Raw genomic sequence first — 18626 nt, 5'->3', positions numbered from 1 at the left:
ATCCTGGTGCTCTCTGAACAACGCACGTAGATTGCGAGCTGTGTGTCACTTAGCATTCTCCTACTGGTAAACGACATCGTGCTGCAGAAAAACGAACTGCATGTAGCGGTAGATATGGTCTCGAAGGGTAGTCGCGTAATTGTGTTGAGCCATTGTGCCTTCCAGAATGACACCATCACCAGGGAAATGCCCTATGACCCGGACACATTCAATGATTTTTACTGGGTGTTTGCTTTGAGACGTTTCAGGCCGTATACGCCAATGGCCATTTGCCCTACGCAGCATAACACGTGATTCATATAAAAAAAAAACCTATTGCCATTCAGTGGACGTCAAGTTGCGGTATTGGCGTACAAATTCCAGCCTTCGTCTCCGATGAACAGCTGTCACTTCATTTGGGCGGTCAGCTGCTGAACAGTTGCACCTCTATTCGCCCGTACACATCATCCCAGCAGTTGTTCCCCTCTGTCATCTATGGCCCGTGGAGCATCGCAGTTGCTTCAGCGCCGGTTTTGGATAGTGCCATTTTGCGATGCAGGGTATACTTTAACTATGGCGAACAGTTTACAATATTAACGGTTTCAGAAATCGTTCCACCACTGTTCCGAAAGCCAATGATCGTTCCCGTTTGTAAGTCAGATAAACAGCTCCATTTCTGAGTTACTACAACGCCTACACTATTTTCGCACCCACCCTTCCCCCGCGACATGTTTTGTATACCCTCCATTGCTAGTACTGCCACCTGGCGTCCATCAGTGGTTATTGCACGCTGACGTCGAGCATAGGCAGTGGTCACAGTGAGGTGACTGGACTGTTTACTATATTACAAACACGGAAAGGTCACCTTCAGAAAACGTGGTGTGTAAATGAATAGTAAATAAGAAATATAATGATTATTGTCAAAAGATTTGGATTACGTCCTACGTTTAGATATGTGGTAGAGAAGTACCAACGTGGAGATGATCACTAAAAATTTGGAAAACAATGAAATAATTTCTGTTCACGATCCACAGTAAGGAATGTAAGAATTTTAAATATGGTAGGGAAATTAGTAAATCTGAGAAAGAACTTTTCTGAGGCTGAAACTTACAAAAGACGAGAGGGTAAGACCATAAATCTGTTATTTTTGATACAAATGAGTCGTTCAGTTTCGAGACTTTCCACGCCTCAATCAGTAACTGTGTAGGTGACACAAAAAACTTATTATATCCCAGAGAATTGGATACACTTTTAACACACAGTTTAAAAACTCTGTGGCCCAGATTCGAGGGTAGGGCGACAAGTGGTCCCCTGTTGCCTCTCCCTCTTCCCTTGTGGGCACCTATGGGCCAAAACTTGATATTGTACAATCAGTGAAGAGAAATAAAAATGAGGGAAAGGCAACTCGTCTAATGATTACGTGGTAACATCATCAACGTCACAATATGGTATAACATGAGTAGGAATATTAATAGGAAGATAATGCGAAGATTGAATTCAGCTATAGGTATCCTCTCATCAGAACTAAAATCAAACCAAAGACAATAACTACATTTCAGGCAAACAATATGTCCTCCTAACCAGTAGAAATTATAAAAATGATGGGGAACTGGAACACTACAAAAAGCCGAGTTACAGAAGAATACGGGCGCAGCAGTAAGAATGGGAAAGGTAAAAAAATCCACCAGTTTAGCAATAATTTTCTGATAGTAGTAGCAAATAGATAAAAATTACAAGAGAATATCTCTTGCTAAGCGAAATTCGTAGAGACAGAAGAAGATCCTAGCTGGATTACTACATGGGGAGGCAGAGGTTTCCGAAAGTAGGTAGCAAACTGTTAGACGGAACCGGGAGCAAGCCATAATTTAGTCGTGAAGGAGAATAGGTTGAAGTCTAACAGGAATGTCAAGAAAATTCAACTGACAAGACATACTATAGTACTGAGGACTGATCACGTGCATTTGAAATTCTATGAAGCTTAGACACTGCAATAGTAAGTACCACAGGAGGTAGTTTAGTGAAAGAGGAACAGACATCTCTAAAATATGTCATCATTGTTATTACACGGCAATATATGGGTGTAAGAAATATAGCACCGAAGAAACTTCGAGTGACAGAAAAAATCAATTTAACGACGAAAGAGAACAGTAAAAATATTAAGAAAAGAACTGATACAACAGTATAATTCACTTATAAATGAGATGTACAGAAATCTGCAGGGAAATGTGAAGAAATAGAAAATAAATTTGTTGCCGTAAGGACAGATTTAGCATACAAAACAGTCAAAAAAGCTTTCGTAAACCCTAAAAGTAATGGATACAACTTCTAGGTTACAAAATCAATCCACTGTGAGAGCAGAGGAGACAGTGAATACCGATGAGCAGTGTGATGTGGAGGGAGAGACATAGTGGCAAGGTGGGCCCCCGCCCAGTGCAGCGCAGATGTGCTGCCAAACAGGCGGTACAGAAAAAGAGTTCTCCTACCCTATGCGTTCCAATCTTGTGCCTACGAGGAGAGGCCTACTCTTGACAGACGATTGTAAAAGCACACTTTTTTCACAGTGTCATTTCTACAGTGACATTTCGTCCAAGTAGCGTTACCTCTGCTTACAAACAGATTAGTATCACTAACGTGATTTATATGGCAACAGCGCACTTAATTCAGACGTTTATCACCTATGTGGCTCGCTCGTGTTTAACACTGCAGTCTTCCTGCTATTTCGCTATGATATTGTAGAATCTCGAAGATAGGAGACTAGGTGTTGAACAAATAACCCAATATGACCAAATGCTTCCGATTTTTGTCGATTCTTACAGGCTGAATATTACAGTGAAACTATTTGAGCTACACTGTGAGCCGTGGTAAAAATTGCTGTTTTGAAGAGCGCGCTGCAGCGCGTAGTGTGAAGCAGTCGCCCTCTGTTGCTGGCGTTGGCGCCGCTGTGGCAATCGCAGCTTTGGTGTCTCCCTCTGGTGGGAAAGGGGAAAGGTAGCCTGTTCACGTGCATTTAAGGGGCGCTATGAGCTCGCCAGTCAGTCAATCGGAGTCAGTCTGAGAGTAAGTGCAGTGAGTCGACAGTCTCAGTCGGAAGCCAGACACTCACATGTTAGTCAGTCGGCTGAAAGTCTCAGTCGTTGTTGGGTGGTGTGAGCCGGCTCGTCGTTACTCCGCTGTTGCACGAGTTGGCAGTCAGCAGCAGGCAGGTCCGCACGGTGCAAGTACACGCCGGGACCGTGGTCGACGCAGACGGAAGGCCGTTGGTCGATCGGTCGGCTGGTCGTCGGATGGCAACATGTGGCCTGCTGAGCACCGACACCAGTATCAGTCTGGAAGAGTTGGCAGACAGCAACAGTCGGGTCCGTAAGTATTCGCCGGGACCGCTGTCGGCGAAAGCGCGCTGCCGTTGGTCGTTTGCTCGGCAGGTCGTCTTAGTCGACGAAGTCTTGGATCCTCAGGATGAACACCATTTTCCGGGTCGGGATGTGGTTGGACCTTGTTGGTTCGTTGGAACAGAGCAGCGACGTAGTCTCCACAGCGCGAAGCCAGGCCGGGGCTTTTGACGGCGGACACGCGCTGTTGCATTTGGAGGCGCTAGCTGCGAGAGCGACTTTTCGCTTTCCTCCGAAGCAGGATCCTCAAGTTGAGTAATTTGTTACTCCTTTTTAAATCTGAACTGTTACGAATTGTTCGTTATATGTGGATTGTTCTTTCCTCAGCCGTTCACGCGTGTGATAACAAGTGGTGTGTGTTGTTGTCTAGAACACGCAGCCTTATCGGTAGTGATTTGACAGTTTTGACTTGTGTTTTCTGTATTCTTTTAAACTTGTCTTGAGTGGTGTTTGATGCCTTGATCTTGGTGAGGCCGACTTAGAAGGTGTAGGTATCTTGGTTTACTCGACATCGGCCGGTATTCTCTGTTGTTTGTGCAGTTGGATCTGACGGTTGGAAATGGTCAGATTGTCGGTCGGAGAGCTAGTATGTCTGTCTTTCGGAGCTGCCTCTGTATTGTTTGTCGGATTCGGCGTGTTAACGAATTGATTGCTTGGAGTATGACGGCCTAATTCCTGAAAAATGTTTTAATCTTGCCTATCATCTTGAGAGGCGGTATCTGTGTACTGTAGAGCATGTTAACTTGTTTGGCTAACCTTATATAATTTTATATAAGACTGCATTAAATGGGTTTTTATTTTAAAAAGTTATTTTAGCATATAAAGTTGCCACCCTTTCGCCGTAAGACTTTTCTTAGAAGTTGAAACCAAGTTGCACCTTTGGTGGCAAAGTTAATTTTTTTTTTAATTTTAGTGTTTTGTACCATTTCCATCCCTCCTACGGGGTGCATAGTTTGTGTGCTTATGTGAGTTGTTAAAACTCTTAGTTTAAAGTAATCTGGTGTGTTGCAGATTTGCACCAGTGTAGTCTTTCAGAGGCTGTTGTGAGCGGTCGTAACTACGGCCGTGACAAAAGGGAGCGGCAAGGTTTTCTGCCAGAAAGCTCATACAGTCAAAACTTATTTCTTTCTGCCTCTGAATAAACTGTAACTTTGCTATTTTGAGGGTGCTTTCTGATTATAATTTTAAATCTGTTTCTTTTAAAAAATGCTTTAGGCACTATTAAAGTGAATAAAATTCCCATTTGTTAAAAGGAATTTGGTTATGATTTCATCAGTTACTCCCTGGCAACTACTTTCACGCTCACATAGTGTGATTAAATGTGTTAATGTTCTTGATGAATCGCTAGTAAATAAAATAAATTTTTAAGAATATTCTTTGAAAAGATAAATCACGGTTCACACTTATTCCATTTATTTGATAGAATAATAACCGGCCGTTGTGGCCGAGCGTTTCTAGGCGCTTCAGTCCGGAACAGCGCTGCTGCTAAAGTCGCAGGTTCGAATCCTGCCTCGGCCGTGGATGTGTGAAATATCCTTTGGTTAGTTAGGTTTAAGTAGTTCTAAGTCTAGGGGACAGATTACCTCAAATGTTAAGACCCATAGTTCTCAGAGCCATTTGAACCATTTCATCCAAACCGAAAAGTTAGGAGCGGCATTGTAAAGAAGTCAGACTAAATTGTTGCACTCGGTATTATTATTACGGATAGAGACTATCCAGGTAATACTATCAGATATGCGCCCTTACATTGTCCTGAATGAATTAACCGTAGGCCTTCCTACTGGTTGCTAGTTCCTAGAAGTATAACGGGGTTATATGGTGGAAACAGGTTGTGAAATCTGCTGTGAGGTGTGTTGCCGCAGCTTTCGTAATCACTTTACAATATTTGGCCCACTGAATACCAGTCTGTTGCGACAAACTGCCAGTTACCTATAGTAATATAGTTGTATTGATATTCTCTTACACTCTTATTTATAATTCCTGCACTGGCAGTCATTTGTACACACTACCACATTGTGTACGGAACCTGGTACACTCGAAAGAATTTAAATCTTAGGGCTGACATGCTCAGTTCGAGGTGATCGACTGGGAATTCGGGAGCACGGACGATTCTCCGCTGCAGACAGACTTACGCTGACGAATGAGGACCAGGATTCAGATGGTATCCGTATATGAAATGACTTTGTACTAGTCCCTTACAATACTGATGGATATGTTGGAACATCTGCTAACCCGCCCTTCTAATGCGCCCCATGGGTGCCTATTAGCTAACTCAGAGAACTGTGTAAGATAGGATCCAATGTATTATTCAGGAATGTCAAGTTCCTAGCCGGTAATACTTACGGCGGATCGTAGGAGAAATACAGAGGTGGATACTTTAGATTTAGAGGAGTAATCCGTGTTGCTACTGCCAGTAGCTGAAAAGTCGGTTCGGAGATGACGCACTTCGTGTCCCTCAGCAGCATCCGAAAGTCCCATAATACACACTTCTGTGCCGTTTGCACGTCACTGCTCGTGCCACGCGATGGTTATTATAGCTAGGTCATATAATGAGTATACCAAATGAGGCCCTGCATTACGAAAGTAAAGACGTGTTGCAAGGATGTTCCATGGGCACCATTCCACCCCTCTCCCCCACAACGGGACAATTCTGTCCGGCATGTCCCGTGACAGTTTAGATCAGCATGAAAGTGCATACTACAAGACATTGCCACAACTCCATCCTTTCGTATGTTAATGATCAAGATTTGCTTCCTTCATGCGCTACGCTAAAATGAATGCAGGAAAAAATTACTGCAGATCAAGCACATTCAACAGCCATTATGTCTTCAATGCTACGTCTAAACCCGTAATCTGAAATTACTCGCAACTACACTTTAAAAAAATAAATAACTAAATGAAATCAAAAATCTCTGATAACAAAACAAAACATACCAAATTACTAGACTGACAAGATAAACAAACAACCCATACTATAACCGCCAGTTAACTATCAACATAGCCAAAGAATGAAACTCCTCCACACACATGTAAATTAATACCCCAATCAAAATGCACAATCAAAAAACTCTTTCATCATTCGTAGTTCGTATATTTCAAATATACACATTCTCTAAGACTATGGTATACTCTGACGTAAAGTATTTGTAAATTTAAATTAAAACAAAGCCCTTCATCAAAGAATGCACCTGATAAAAACCCCAAAAATTCATAATACAGTAACTACTTTAAATATGTACAGGAACAGTCCCGACTGAAAAACACATTTATTTTGATGCTGACAGGTTTCGGTCAGTTTTTTACCATCATCAGACCCTCATACCAAAATCGTAGGCGATGGGCAGTGACATGAGCGGGTGTGGTAGCTCCACGAACGCAACTGTTCTACACCCGCTCCAGTCACCGCTCCCCTACCATCTAGGTATGAGGCCCCGACGATGGTATAAAACTGACCGAAACCGGATATCATATCATCAAAATAAACGTTTCTGCAGTCGAGACTGTTAGTGTCCATTTTTAAAGTGCCTTTTGCCAGACCACAGTGATGCACGAAAAATGTTCTCAATAGTTACTCATAATACAACATCCCTTTTACTTCATCCTAACACTAGGTCTTGAAACGTACAGGACCGCGCACGTAGATTGTGAAGAGCTCAACTTCTGCGTTGCCTTCGCCTCCTTGCCTCCTCCCCCAACCTTCCCAATTTTGGGATTGGTGTTGGTAACTCTCTCAAGGAGTCTGTAGCGCCTCAAAATGGACTGGTACGTCCAAGTTTGATGACCTCAGTGGAATGTCGTAGCTTTATATTCACTGGTGAGTTCATTTCAATTTCTTGATACGGTCGCTGATAACGAGTGAAGAATTCCTTTGTAGGATTCCCCTTCGGTGTGTAGGGAATCGTAAACATCAGGTAATTTCGCATCAACGATTTCAGGTAATTTGGCATTCTAATGTCGCTTCTGTTCCCTATGTTCGAGTGGCTTGGTACTGGCCTTCTATGCTTCAATAAGTGCCGTAAACTTCTTACGATATTTCGTATCGATTCGCCATTCTTCCCTACATTAAGCTTGGCTCTCTCAAATGATTAGGGTATTTTCAGGCCGTATATTAATCATATGGTATGAAATCACTACTTTCGTTAACCTTAAAATTACACGCAGTGACAAATTTGGTAACAGGGTATGCAAGTCATTACGATGGCTATTTACATAATGCTTAAGAAATGATGCATTTTCCAATGAAATCGCTCTGTTCTCCAATAGCCTGTGGATACGATGTATTAATCTTTAACTTCCGAATTTGTAAGAAATGACAAAACTGTTTAGCAATTACGACTTATAAAATGGCTGTGAGCACTATGGGACTTAACATCTGAGGTCATCAGTCCCCTAGAACTTAGAACTTCTTAAACCTAACTAACCTAAGGACATCACACACATCCATGCCCGAAGGAGGATTCGAACCTGCGACCCTAGCGGTCGCGCGGTTCCAGACTGAAGCGCCTAGAACCACTCGACCATACCAGCCGGCTTACGACTTACAATTAGTGTCTTGATACATATTTAATCTCTCTGAAACACACGGTTTCAACAACAAATACACTGCTGGCCACCGTAAATGCAACACCCTGAAGGAAGCATCCGAATCAAGTGAAATGTACACCATGGGTTTGCAGCGATGTGATATGCAACTGATTAGAATTTCAGCGCAGACGCACATCACGCGCGCCTGTGGCGCCAACTCATAGCGCCATTTAAGGCTTGGCGATTTCGACGAGTGTACGTTCGGCACGTGTGTTTACCTCGTGGTTGTTTCACAAGACGATCAGTTATGCCTCGTACACAACAGCGAACATCGTTTGATCAAGTATCCGAGTTCGACAGAGGAAGGATAGTGGCTTACCGAGATTGTGGATTATCATACAGAGAAATCGCTAGTCGTGTTGGACGAAACCAAACAACTGTAATGCGGATATGTGACCGTTGGATGCAGGAGCGTACGACGGACCGACGTGGTCGATCGCATTCACCTCGGTGCACCACTGCACGTGCTGATAGGCAAATTGTGCGCATGGCAGTGACGGATCGCTCAGTGACATCCCGAACCATAGCACAGCACATTGCGTCTGTAACGCATCATCCAGTGTCTGCGCGTACCATTCGACGCCGTTTACAGCAGAGTGGTCTGTCCGCAAGACGTCCATTGCTTCGTCTACCATTGACGCAGAACCACAGACGTCTCCGTCGCCAATGGTGTGATGACAGACGGATGTGGACGGCAGAATGGAATGACGTTGTCTTTACTGACGAGGCACGCTTCTCTCTGCAGCACCACGATGGTCGGATTCGAGTGTGGAGACACCGTGGAGAGAGGATTCTGGACAGCTGCATTATGCACCGCCACACTGGTCTTGCACCGGGTATTATGGTATGGGGCGGTATTGGATATTACTCTCGCACGCCTCTAGTACGCATTGCCGGTACTTCAAATAGCCGGCGCTACATATCCGAGGTGCTGGAGCCAGTTGTCCTTCCTTACCTTCAGGGCTCGGCCACAGCCATATTTCAACAGGATAATGCGCGACCACACGTGGCACGCATTGTCCAAAGGTTCTTCGTCTATAACCAGATTGAAGTGCTTCCCTGCCGGCTCGCTCTCCGGATCTTTCGCCGATAGAAAACATGTGGCCCATGGTTGCTCAACGAGTGACCCAGATTACATCCCCAGCTGCCACACCAGATGATCTTTGACAACGTGTGGAAGCTGCTTGGGCTGCTGTACCCCAGGAACACATCCAACGTCTCTTTGACTCAATTCCGAGACATGTGGCAGCGGTGATCTCCAACAATGGCGGCTACTCTGGCTACTGATTCTGGCAGGAACCACATGTCACAAACGTCTGTAAACGTAATCATTTGATACTTGGTCAACATGTTATCTACAAAATAAATTTTGTTGTGCTACCTCTTGTCTTTCTTGGTGTTGCATTTACGGTGGGCAGCAGTGTAGTTCACATGCCCTGAGCCACAGGGTTGGTTTGCTATATTTGGATGGCTACCTTTCTGATGTAACGATAAAAACGGTTAACTTGAAATACATGCAAACAGTAATTCTTGTTTTATGCGCCTTTTTGTAAACGGTGAGTCGCGGGATCGCTGCTTATTATTTCTTTCGTTTCCAGTAATTGTTTTCCGTAGCTAGAACGTTGTAACGTCTTAGAATCGCAGTGTCAGCCTTAGAGCTGCCGTCACCTGTTGCGCAAAGCATTATAAAGCTTCTCACAACAGAGGACCTACACCAGTTTGAAATTTTGAAAAGACTTGTGGCACAGTTAGGAGAAAACACCGTGAGAAAGACTAAAGTGTAGGCATGGCCCGAAAAGTTTGTATGAAGACCAGAAACAGTTAATAACGCAGCTCACCGGCGTCTCACGAAGACCAACATCTCTGACGAGAACATTCGCAGTCAGGCATCTCATTAAAGACGATCGCTAAATATCGGTTGTTGGAACTGCTAGAGAAGTTGGCATAAGCTACAGTAGTACTCACGCGAGAAGTTTACATAAGCTACAGTAGTACTCAGGGGATCATTACTGAAAACGATGGATTTAAGAAAGATTCCTCAAGGAAGTTGCCTCTTCTTCTCACTGCAGAGCAGAAATTTCATCTCCTCGAGGTGTGTAAACGGCTACCAAAACGCTAGAGAACTGAAGGGGAACATTTTTTGTGTCGGATCGTGACCTGTGATGAAACGTGGTGCACCATTACACTTGGGAATCGAAAACAAGCAGCTTGGAATGGCGCAAAAAGGACGAATCTGCACACGTCAGAGCCAAAAACCGTCTCTTCGCGGGCAAGGTTATTGCAACAGTCTTTTTTCTATTTTAAACTAATTCTTCTCATTGAGTTTCTGCAAGTACATCGAACTATAAATGCTGCATAGTTATGCTAACTTTTGGACGAAACAAAATGTGAATATCGACAGGAAAGGCGTGCTTTTCAAATCATGGATTTGATCGTGCTTCATGAAAACCCTACACAGCTGCCCGAATTCAGTATAATTCGGACGTGTTTTGGTCCATACTAGGGTATCCTCCCTACAGCTGGGACTTGTCGCTCTGCGGTTTTCATTGGTTTGGACCACTGAAGGAGGCAGTGGGTGGGCAAAGAGTTGATGACGATGGCGCTGTCAAAGCGTTTGTGCGCATCTGCCCCTGTCACAGCCACGTTCATGTCACAGCCACGTTCATTTTACGAGAACGGATGAAGAAACTGCCTATATGTTGGGAAAAATGTGTTTCCCGTTCTTGAGACTGTATAGAAAAATAAGTTCCGGGGGGGGGGGGGGGGGGGCGGTGAATTTTTGAAGCTTAAATAAATTAATAAAACAAATTCCTGTTTGTGTTGGACTCACCCTCTTCTTACTATTTGCACATAGCGATTCCCAGACTATTTTTTGTGTAAAAGGACTCAAACAGCTTACTAGGGTTCTGAAATTTGCATAAATAGCACAATCTCTCATTAAATTATTGTAAACAGATATAAAATTACAGCGAACATCGGAGTGTGAAGACGCATTCCGGAGATGAAAATAATTTTTGACCAATAGTCTAGTATTAATTTTTCAAATTATGAGAAGGAGTTCGTATTGTCTTGTGGCCAAAGTAATCATATGCTTGGCTATGTATTAAGTCAAAAAGAAAATTGAGTGGTGCATGTGGTAACCTATACCTTACGTCAGCTGAATAAAGCGGAATGGAATATTTCTACTATGCAGAAAGAGATGCTACGCATTATATATGACATACAATACATGTGATATTGTCTTCATGGCAGGTAATTTAAGGTAATGAGAGGTGACACAGAATTGAAGTGGCTACAAGGGATGGGAGATGCACCACAGAGATTAACGACTTCACCACTGAATCATAGTGCATTAAATTTTGGAGTAAGCCAACGACCTCCCAAGAACCATGAGAATGAAGGTGGTCTCAGTAGGGAAGTCTGTGTGTTAAGAAGCACGGGTCACGCCATTGTGGGGTAGAAGAAAATCCATGCAGCTGACAAGGATTGTAAACTATTTGCGACACAGTAACGAAAACAGCACTACTCGACACTGCAAGCGAAACTGCCTGTGTTGAGACACAGTGCTAACGGTGGATCGTTCAAGCGTTACGTTGAGATTTGCGATTGAAGGAAATAAGCACCAAAGTGTGAAGTTCTGATAACAAGTAATTCTTAGGAGACAATAGTAGCCATCAGCTTGAGAACAGTTGACGCCGTGAAACGTGCATGCTGAAAACACCACGCGCACCACATTATTGGCCGGCCGCGGTGGTCGAGCGGTTCTTGGAGCTTCAGTCCGCAACCGCGCTACTGCTACGGTCGCAGGTTCGAATCCTGCCCCGGGCATACATGTGTGTGATGTCCTTAGGTTGGTTAGGTTTAAGTAGTTCTAAGTCCTAGGGGACTGATGACCTCAGATATTAAGTCCCATAGTGCTCAGAGCTATTTGAACCATTTTTGAACGAATACATTCCGATAATCCTTGTACCTTACAGAAGACATGAACTTTGAAGATAGTTAAATTTGTTGGCCTGCCTGTGCGCACGGAACACTTGTCTTTTCTGCAACCCGTTACCATAAGGAATATTGATCTGTCCGTCCAAAACCAAATTTCCTTTGCTGTGCTTGTGATGTGCAATTCAAGACAGCGTCTTACCAATTTTCACGAAATGCTTCTGCAGCACACAACTCGCACAGGCAACGCGGGTCTACAGACACATTGCCGGCCGCGGTGGTCTAGCGGTTCTAGGCGCTCAGTCCGGAACCGCGCGACTGCTACGGTCGCAGGTTCGAATCCTGCCTCGGGCATGGATGTGTGTGATGTCCTTAGGTTAGTTAGGTTTAAGTAGTTCTAAGTTCTAGGGGACTGATGACCATAGATGTTAAGTCCCATAGTGCTCAGAGCCATTTTTTTTTCTACAGACACATTCATAAAGGTAAAGAGCGAAAAATGAGGAACTAAACGACTGATAAATGAGAACAAAGACTCCAAGTTCACTATACTTCATTAGGCCATGACAACAATACACTCTTTCATGAAGTTCTCACAAGTAGACCAGTTAATAAAATATTTCTTAATAATTTTCCTGTGCACCATTACATTCCTTGACACTTGTTCCTCTTATAGGGCAAAACCGTATGTTGCATTATAACATTTCTACAGTAAACTTCAGCCATACGCAATGTCCTGACAATAAGAAAGTACACAGTTACAAATATAAGAAAACTATTACCTTAGTACTTGAGTTTGTAATTCATCCGATAATATTTGCTCAGTATCTTCAATATTGCTCAAACATATTATTATACAATCCTTCTTAAACAATGCTGCTTCCAGTACATTGCCAGATTGTCTAACACACGGTACCAACTGTTACTCTCTGACTTACTCTAACCTCTTATGTCTCAAATCACAATTTGCAATTTCATTCAGAATTATGGCCAGAACTTCTTTGAAAATCGATATGGCAAATCGAACAGTCCCCTTTCAAGACTACGAGGCAGAGATGAACACTCGATTCTATGAACTTCAGAACAGTGAAACGCATAAAAAATTTATGCATTACGGCAGAACACTGTGATAATCCATGGTCAAATAAATAATATGTTTCACTTGTTCGTAAAAAAGGTGATAACAATTAGTTGAATTGTATGATGAATGTTTATTGCAATAAATGCATTAGCTGTAGCATGGAACCGTGTGATACGGCGACAACGTCGAGGGTATCATACCAACGTTACCAATTTCTTACGAGGGCTTTTACATCAGTGGAGGCAAGAGAAGCACGATACGAAACCCTGTCATTGTGCCATAACAATAGTTTCCATGAAAAACAAAACAAGTCAATAATATCCAAGACATAGCGTGCCAAAAACTCCTCTTGAACGCTATTAAGTAACTATAAATAAAGGAATGTAATTCAAAAATAGTATGTGCGACGAAAATATCTTTTTGGAGAAAATATAGCTGTCACAGAGAAGCTCAACCAGCACCAGCGGCAGATGCTGCAAGAGAGGCGTTCTGCATCACGGTGTGATTCACTGTTAAAATTCCCAGAGCGCACGTTGTTATTAAAGTCAACCACTATTGTTTCCTGCTACGTGTACCTCGCGGAAAAAGACCATGAATGTAAAATTACAGAAATTCTGCACTATCACGTGGATCACAGATGCAGATGTAGCTGTATACGATCTGAATATAAAAGGTTAGTCAAAAAAGGTAAGGGATTCATAAATTTTAAAAATAAGACAGAAGGAGTGATTTAAAGTAATCAGCGATGCGATGAGACGGATGTAGTTTCTTATTTCGGGTTATATGGCATATTTTTTTTTTCTTTTTTGAGAGTATGCGACATTTTCCATAACCCGCAGTTAAAATAGTGAAGTGATACGTTCAGTTAAACTGACGTAGGATGTTACGTGAACACAGATCCTTTCAGATAATCTTTAGGAAATGATACAGATATCTAAACTGAACACTGATTTGCGGAGGAAGTATAGACTGTTTTGGCTGGTCTGTCATGTGAAACGTCCGGTTCTGGCTAATGGGACCGTGATACCGTGTGCACTTTTGTGAATACACGGGGCCACACATGGCGGTGGGAACGGGCGGCTGTTGTTTGCAGAGCGTCACTGCGTCATTTATGCAGCATGGCGACAGCTGACGTCTGCCAGAAACTTCTCTGCGTGCAAACAGACAGGGAGCGCGCCGAATCGGCCGCAAGGCACTCCAGTGCTGAAACAGCACGTATTTCGCACTCCAACCTCTATATTGATATCTCGACCACTTTGCTTAATCTCCCGGTATGTGTCAGAAGCTCGTCGGCTACTCGTGTTGGAAACATGATTCTCCAAATTAGACCAAATCAAAAGTTGATGGTCTAGAGGCTTGGCGTACATGCATGCGCCAAAATATAGGGCGCTAAAGAAAATAATTCAAATAGGCGTGCATTCATGGTATAGGTGAATGGCACAGAACATGAAAATCTTTGGTCCTCGAGAACTACGTCTATCGCTAAAAGGACAATATGTTGCTTCGACTATAGTAATGGGTCGGCGGATAGATATGCCAGGATGACATTTGCAGCAATAGGGCAGATCGAGTAGATTGTACAGGGCGAATCTTAACTCTTACAGCAAAGTTCCTGAGGCAATTCTCGAATACTATGTGAATATTTTGGTATCAGGGACAAATGTTCTACAGTGTCTCCCTACAGAGTGATATTGTAATTACGATTTATTCCATTTGTTGCCCGAATTACTTTTGTTGCTCTGAAAATGCCTTAACAGCTGCTAAAAAGTCTGTTGTATGTGATATTGTAACATTGCGGGAAAGAATATAGTATGGAATGCTGTAGTACGATAGGTTACTGATATGTCTTGCTTTTTCCTAATGAAAATGGATATAATTTAATTCTGATGTATTGGCATAAAACTTGTTTTTTTTACTTTATATGTAATAATAAATGTGTAATAGCAACACTGTGGGGCAAAAAGAAAATCACGGTGAGGCAGAGTCATGCTGTGATTAAGTATCTTTCCATTCTTTTTTTTTTTTTTTTGTTTAAAACAAAGGCAGCAAGGCCAAACAGATTTATGGTGATGTTTGTGATATATTAGATGCCACTGCCCTTCCTACTCCACCAAAGAATATGTTTCCTGTATTGCTGAGGGTATTTCAGTACTGAAGGTAAAGAGCGTCCTTGAAGACCAACGCAAGTCACAGTTATGGAAACTGAGGAGGCTGTTTATTCCACTACCCTGTGTGATATCGGAGGATAACTGCTAAAACAGTAGCACAGATCCTGTGCATATCCCGAGAACGTGTACGTCGTATTATCCATTAGACTTTGGAAATGAGAAAGCTCTCAGCTAAATGTTTTACCAAATGTAACAGTGCAGACCAAAAGCTTGAACGAATGGTTGGTACACAGTCCATTTAGGTCCAATTTCTCCGAGATCATGTGGGAGTTTTGGACCGTCTTGTCACCATGGATGAAACATGGATATAAATGAATGATTCGGAGAATCAGTTGTCAGCAAACAAGTTGCCCGTATCCGTCTTTTGGCGTAAAGATATAATCCAACATGTTGACTGCTTACAGCATGGTAAAACTTTCACGGCATAGTACTACGTTCAACTTCTCCAAAAATTTAAGCACCGCTTGGTTTCCGAACTGCGGCTAAAGCTGACGAAAGGAAACTTGTTTCTTCAAAACCATGTTCCTCCTCACAAGGCGGCTATCACGCAGCAAAAATTGGCAGTCTGCACTTTGAAATCCTCAAACATCCCTCCTGTTCACCTGAATTGCCCGTCATACTGTTATCTGTTCCCAAACATTAAGAAACATCTCAAGGGAAGATGATTTCTGAACACTATTTCTGAACATTGAGGAGGCCAGAAAGGTTGCTCATGAGTGGTTTCCAGAGCAATTGAAATCATTCATTCTTTCTTTCTTTCTTTCTTTTTTTTTTTTTTTTTTTTTTTTTTTGAGGTGTTCATGGAGCTGGATGAAGCTGCCATAAATGAGTTGACACCAGGAGCGAAAATTTCGAGTAAATAATTTTTTCAAACCCACAACACCAATTTTTCTTTATAAAGCCAGGGACATCATATCAATAGGCCCTAGCACAGTGAGGTAATTGCCACCGTTGCCGGAACTACTCAGCAAAGGTTCGTTATGCGGCTCTTACACTGCATTCAGTTATCCCATGAACAAGGTGCAGGGTGCATATCGGTCTACCCTTCGTCAGTAAGCTTATTCGCAATGAGATGTATCAGTGTTAAGTTACAATTAACACTGCCAGAAAAACAAACTCGAGACGGCAACGATCAATATTGAATGCGACATTGAGGGTGAAGAGTAAAGTGGGCATTGCTGTTGTCGACAGAAAGACTGGTGAATGAACGGAAGAAATGTGTTTTCAAAACAGGATACATAGCGCATACTGCCCACATTATCATAGTTTCATAGATGTTTTCAGGTCAATTTTGATAAAAATATCGAACCTAAGGAGGCCACATGTCCGCTATAGCAAAACACAAGGAAAATGTACCTGAATAACTCCGAAATTTTGTCAGTACTGTTGAGGTTTACCCTGTGTTTCCGTAACTGAGCGACGGGGTTAACACGATAAGCGATGCGACAAGTTGCAGCAAAGGTCGCATTATACGACGGATTCGCACTGGGATGATGTGATACTTGATACAGTACCCTATGCAACTCCCCATACGACAAATAACAATACAGCACGAATCACGTTTCCTTTTCAGTTTCAGTCCAATCACGAACTCTTCTGAAAAGAACGTTATTGTGGCTTATCATTAGCTAAAGTTCAAAAAACTGAAAGAGGAAGTAATGTATGCCCCGGAACGATGCTATGAATATCATAGTTCGACTGTGGATTCTCGTGTGATTTCTAAACGTGAAAAATTCCACGATTTTTGTAGAATGGTGCAGACAGTTTTCAGTTTTTGAAGCAACTTGTATCAGCTGATCTGACAAATCAGTACATAGATTTTCCACTTGTTATTTATACTGCTCAGGTACTACTCATTACAACAACGTAAGTTGGTGGATGTGTGCCAATGACGTCAAAATCGACATCCTGACAAGTTAATTTTTTATGTTTTAAGTTTCAGTATGGTTCATATACATTAAATGATCAAAAGTATTTGGTCACCTCCAAAATAATACGTTTTAAATATTAGGTGCACGGTGGTGCCCCCTACTGCCATGTACTCCATGTCAGGGGCCTCAGACTCATTAGACATTGTGAGAGCAAAAAGGCGCGCTTTGAGGAACTCACGGAATTCGAACGTGGTCAGGTGATTGGATGTCACCGGTGTCATACGTCAATACGCGAGATTTCCACACTCCTTAACATCCCTAGGTCGACTGTTTCCGATGTGATAGTGAAGTGGAAACGTGAAGGGACACGTAGAACACAAAAGCGCACAGGCCGACCTCGTCTGTTGACTGACAGAGACCGCCGACAGTTGAAGAGCGTCGTAATGTGTAATAGGCAGATATCTATCCAGACCATCACACAGAAATTCCAAACTGCATCAGGATCCACTGCAAGTACTAGGACAATTAGGCGAGAGGTGATAAAACTAGGATTTCAGGGTCGAGTGGCTGCTCAAAAGCTACACGTCACGCCGGTAAATGCCAAACGACGCCTCGCTTGGTTTAAGGAGCGCAAACATTGGGCGATTGAGCAGTGGAAAAACGTCGTGTTGAGTGACGAATCAGGGTACACAATGTGGCGATCCGATCGCAGGGTGTGGGTATGACGAATGCCTGGTGAACGTCATCTACCAGAGTGTGTAGTGCCAACAGTAAAATTTGGAGGCGACAGTGTTATCGTGTGGTCGTGTTTTTCATGGAGGGGGCCTTGCAGCCCTTGTTGTTTTGCGTGGCTTTATCACAGCAGAGGCCTACACTGATGTTTTAAGCACCTTCTTACTTCCCACTGTTGAAGAGCAATTCGGGGATAGCGACTGCATCTTTCAACACGATCGAGCACCTGTTCAGAATGCACAGCCTGTCGCGGAGTGGTTACACGGCAATAACATCCCTGTAATGGATTGGCCTGCACAGAGGCCAGACCTGAATCCTATAGAACACCTTTGGGATGTTTTGGAACGGCGACTTCGTGCCAGGCCTCACCGACCGACATCGATACCTCTCCTCAGTGCAGCACTCGGTGAAGAATGGGCTGTCATTCCCCAAAAATCCTTCCAGCACCTGATTAAACGTATTCCTGCGAGAGTGGAAGCTTTCATCGACGTTAACGGTAGGCACACACCATTGTGAATTCCAGCATTTCTGATGGAGGTCGCCACGAACTTGTAAGTCATTTTCAGCCAGGTGTCTGGATACTTCAGATAACATAATGTAGAAATAATGGTTACAAATTAATAAACCTAGTACAGTATTTGTACCCCAATTTCGAAAATTAGTATATGATTCAGCTTAACGAGTATTGAGAAAAAAAGTTGCTGATATGAAGTGAGATCGGTCTTCATCAGTGGGTTGTTAAGTCTCCATAGGGGTAGACAAAGTTTATGAAGAAATGGATGAAGACCGTGATGATAAGAATAAATCCCGACGTTTCCTTCTCTGCTTCGTTCATTTACCATTCAGAAGTAACAGAAATTCAGATCTCCAATCTCTTTTACGCCTGTCA

Source organism: Schistocerca nitens, chromosome 2 (assembly GCF_023898315.1).
Source record: "Schistocerca nitens isolate TAMUIC-IGC-003100 chromosome 2, iqSchNite1.1, whole genome shotgun sequence".
Lineage (NCBI taxonomy): Eukaryota > Metazoa > Arthropoda > Insecta > Orthoptera > Acrididae > Schistocerca > Schistocerca nitens.
Note: the sequence above shows the minus strand (reverse complement) of the source record.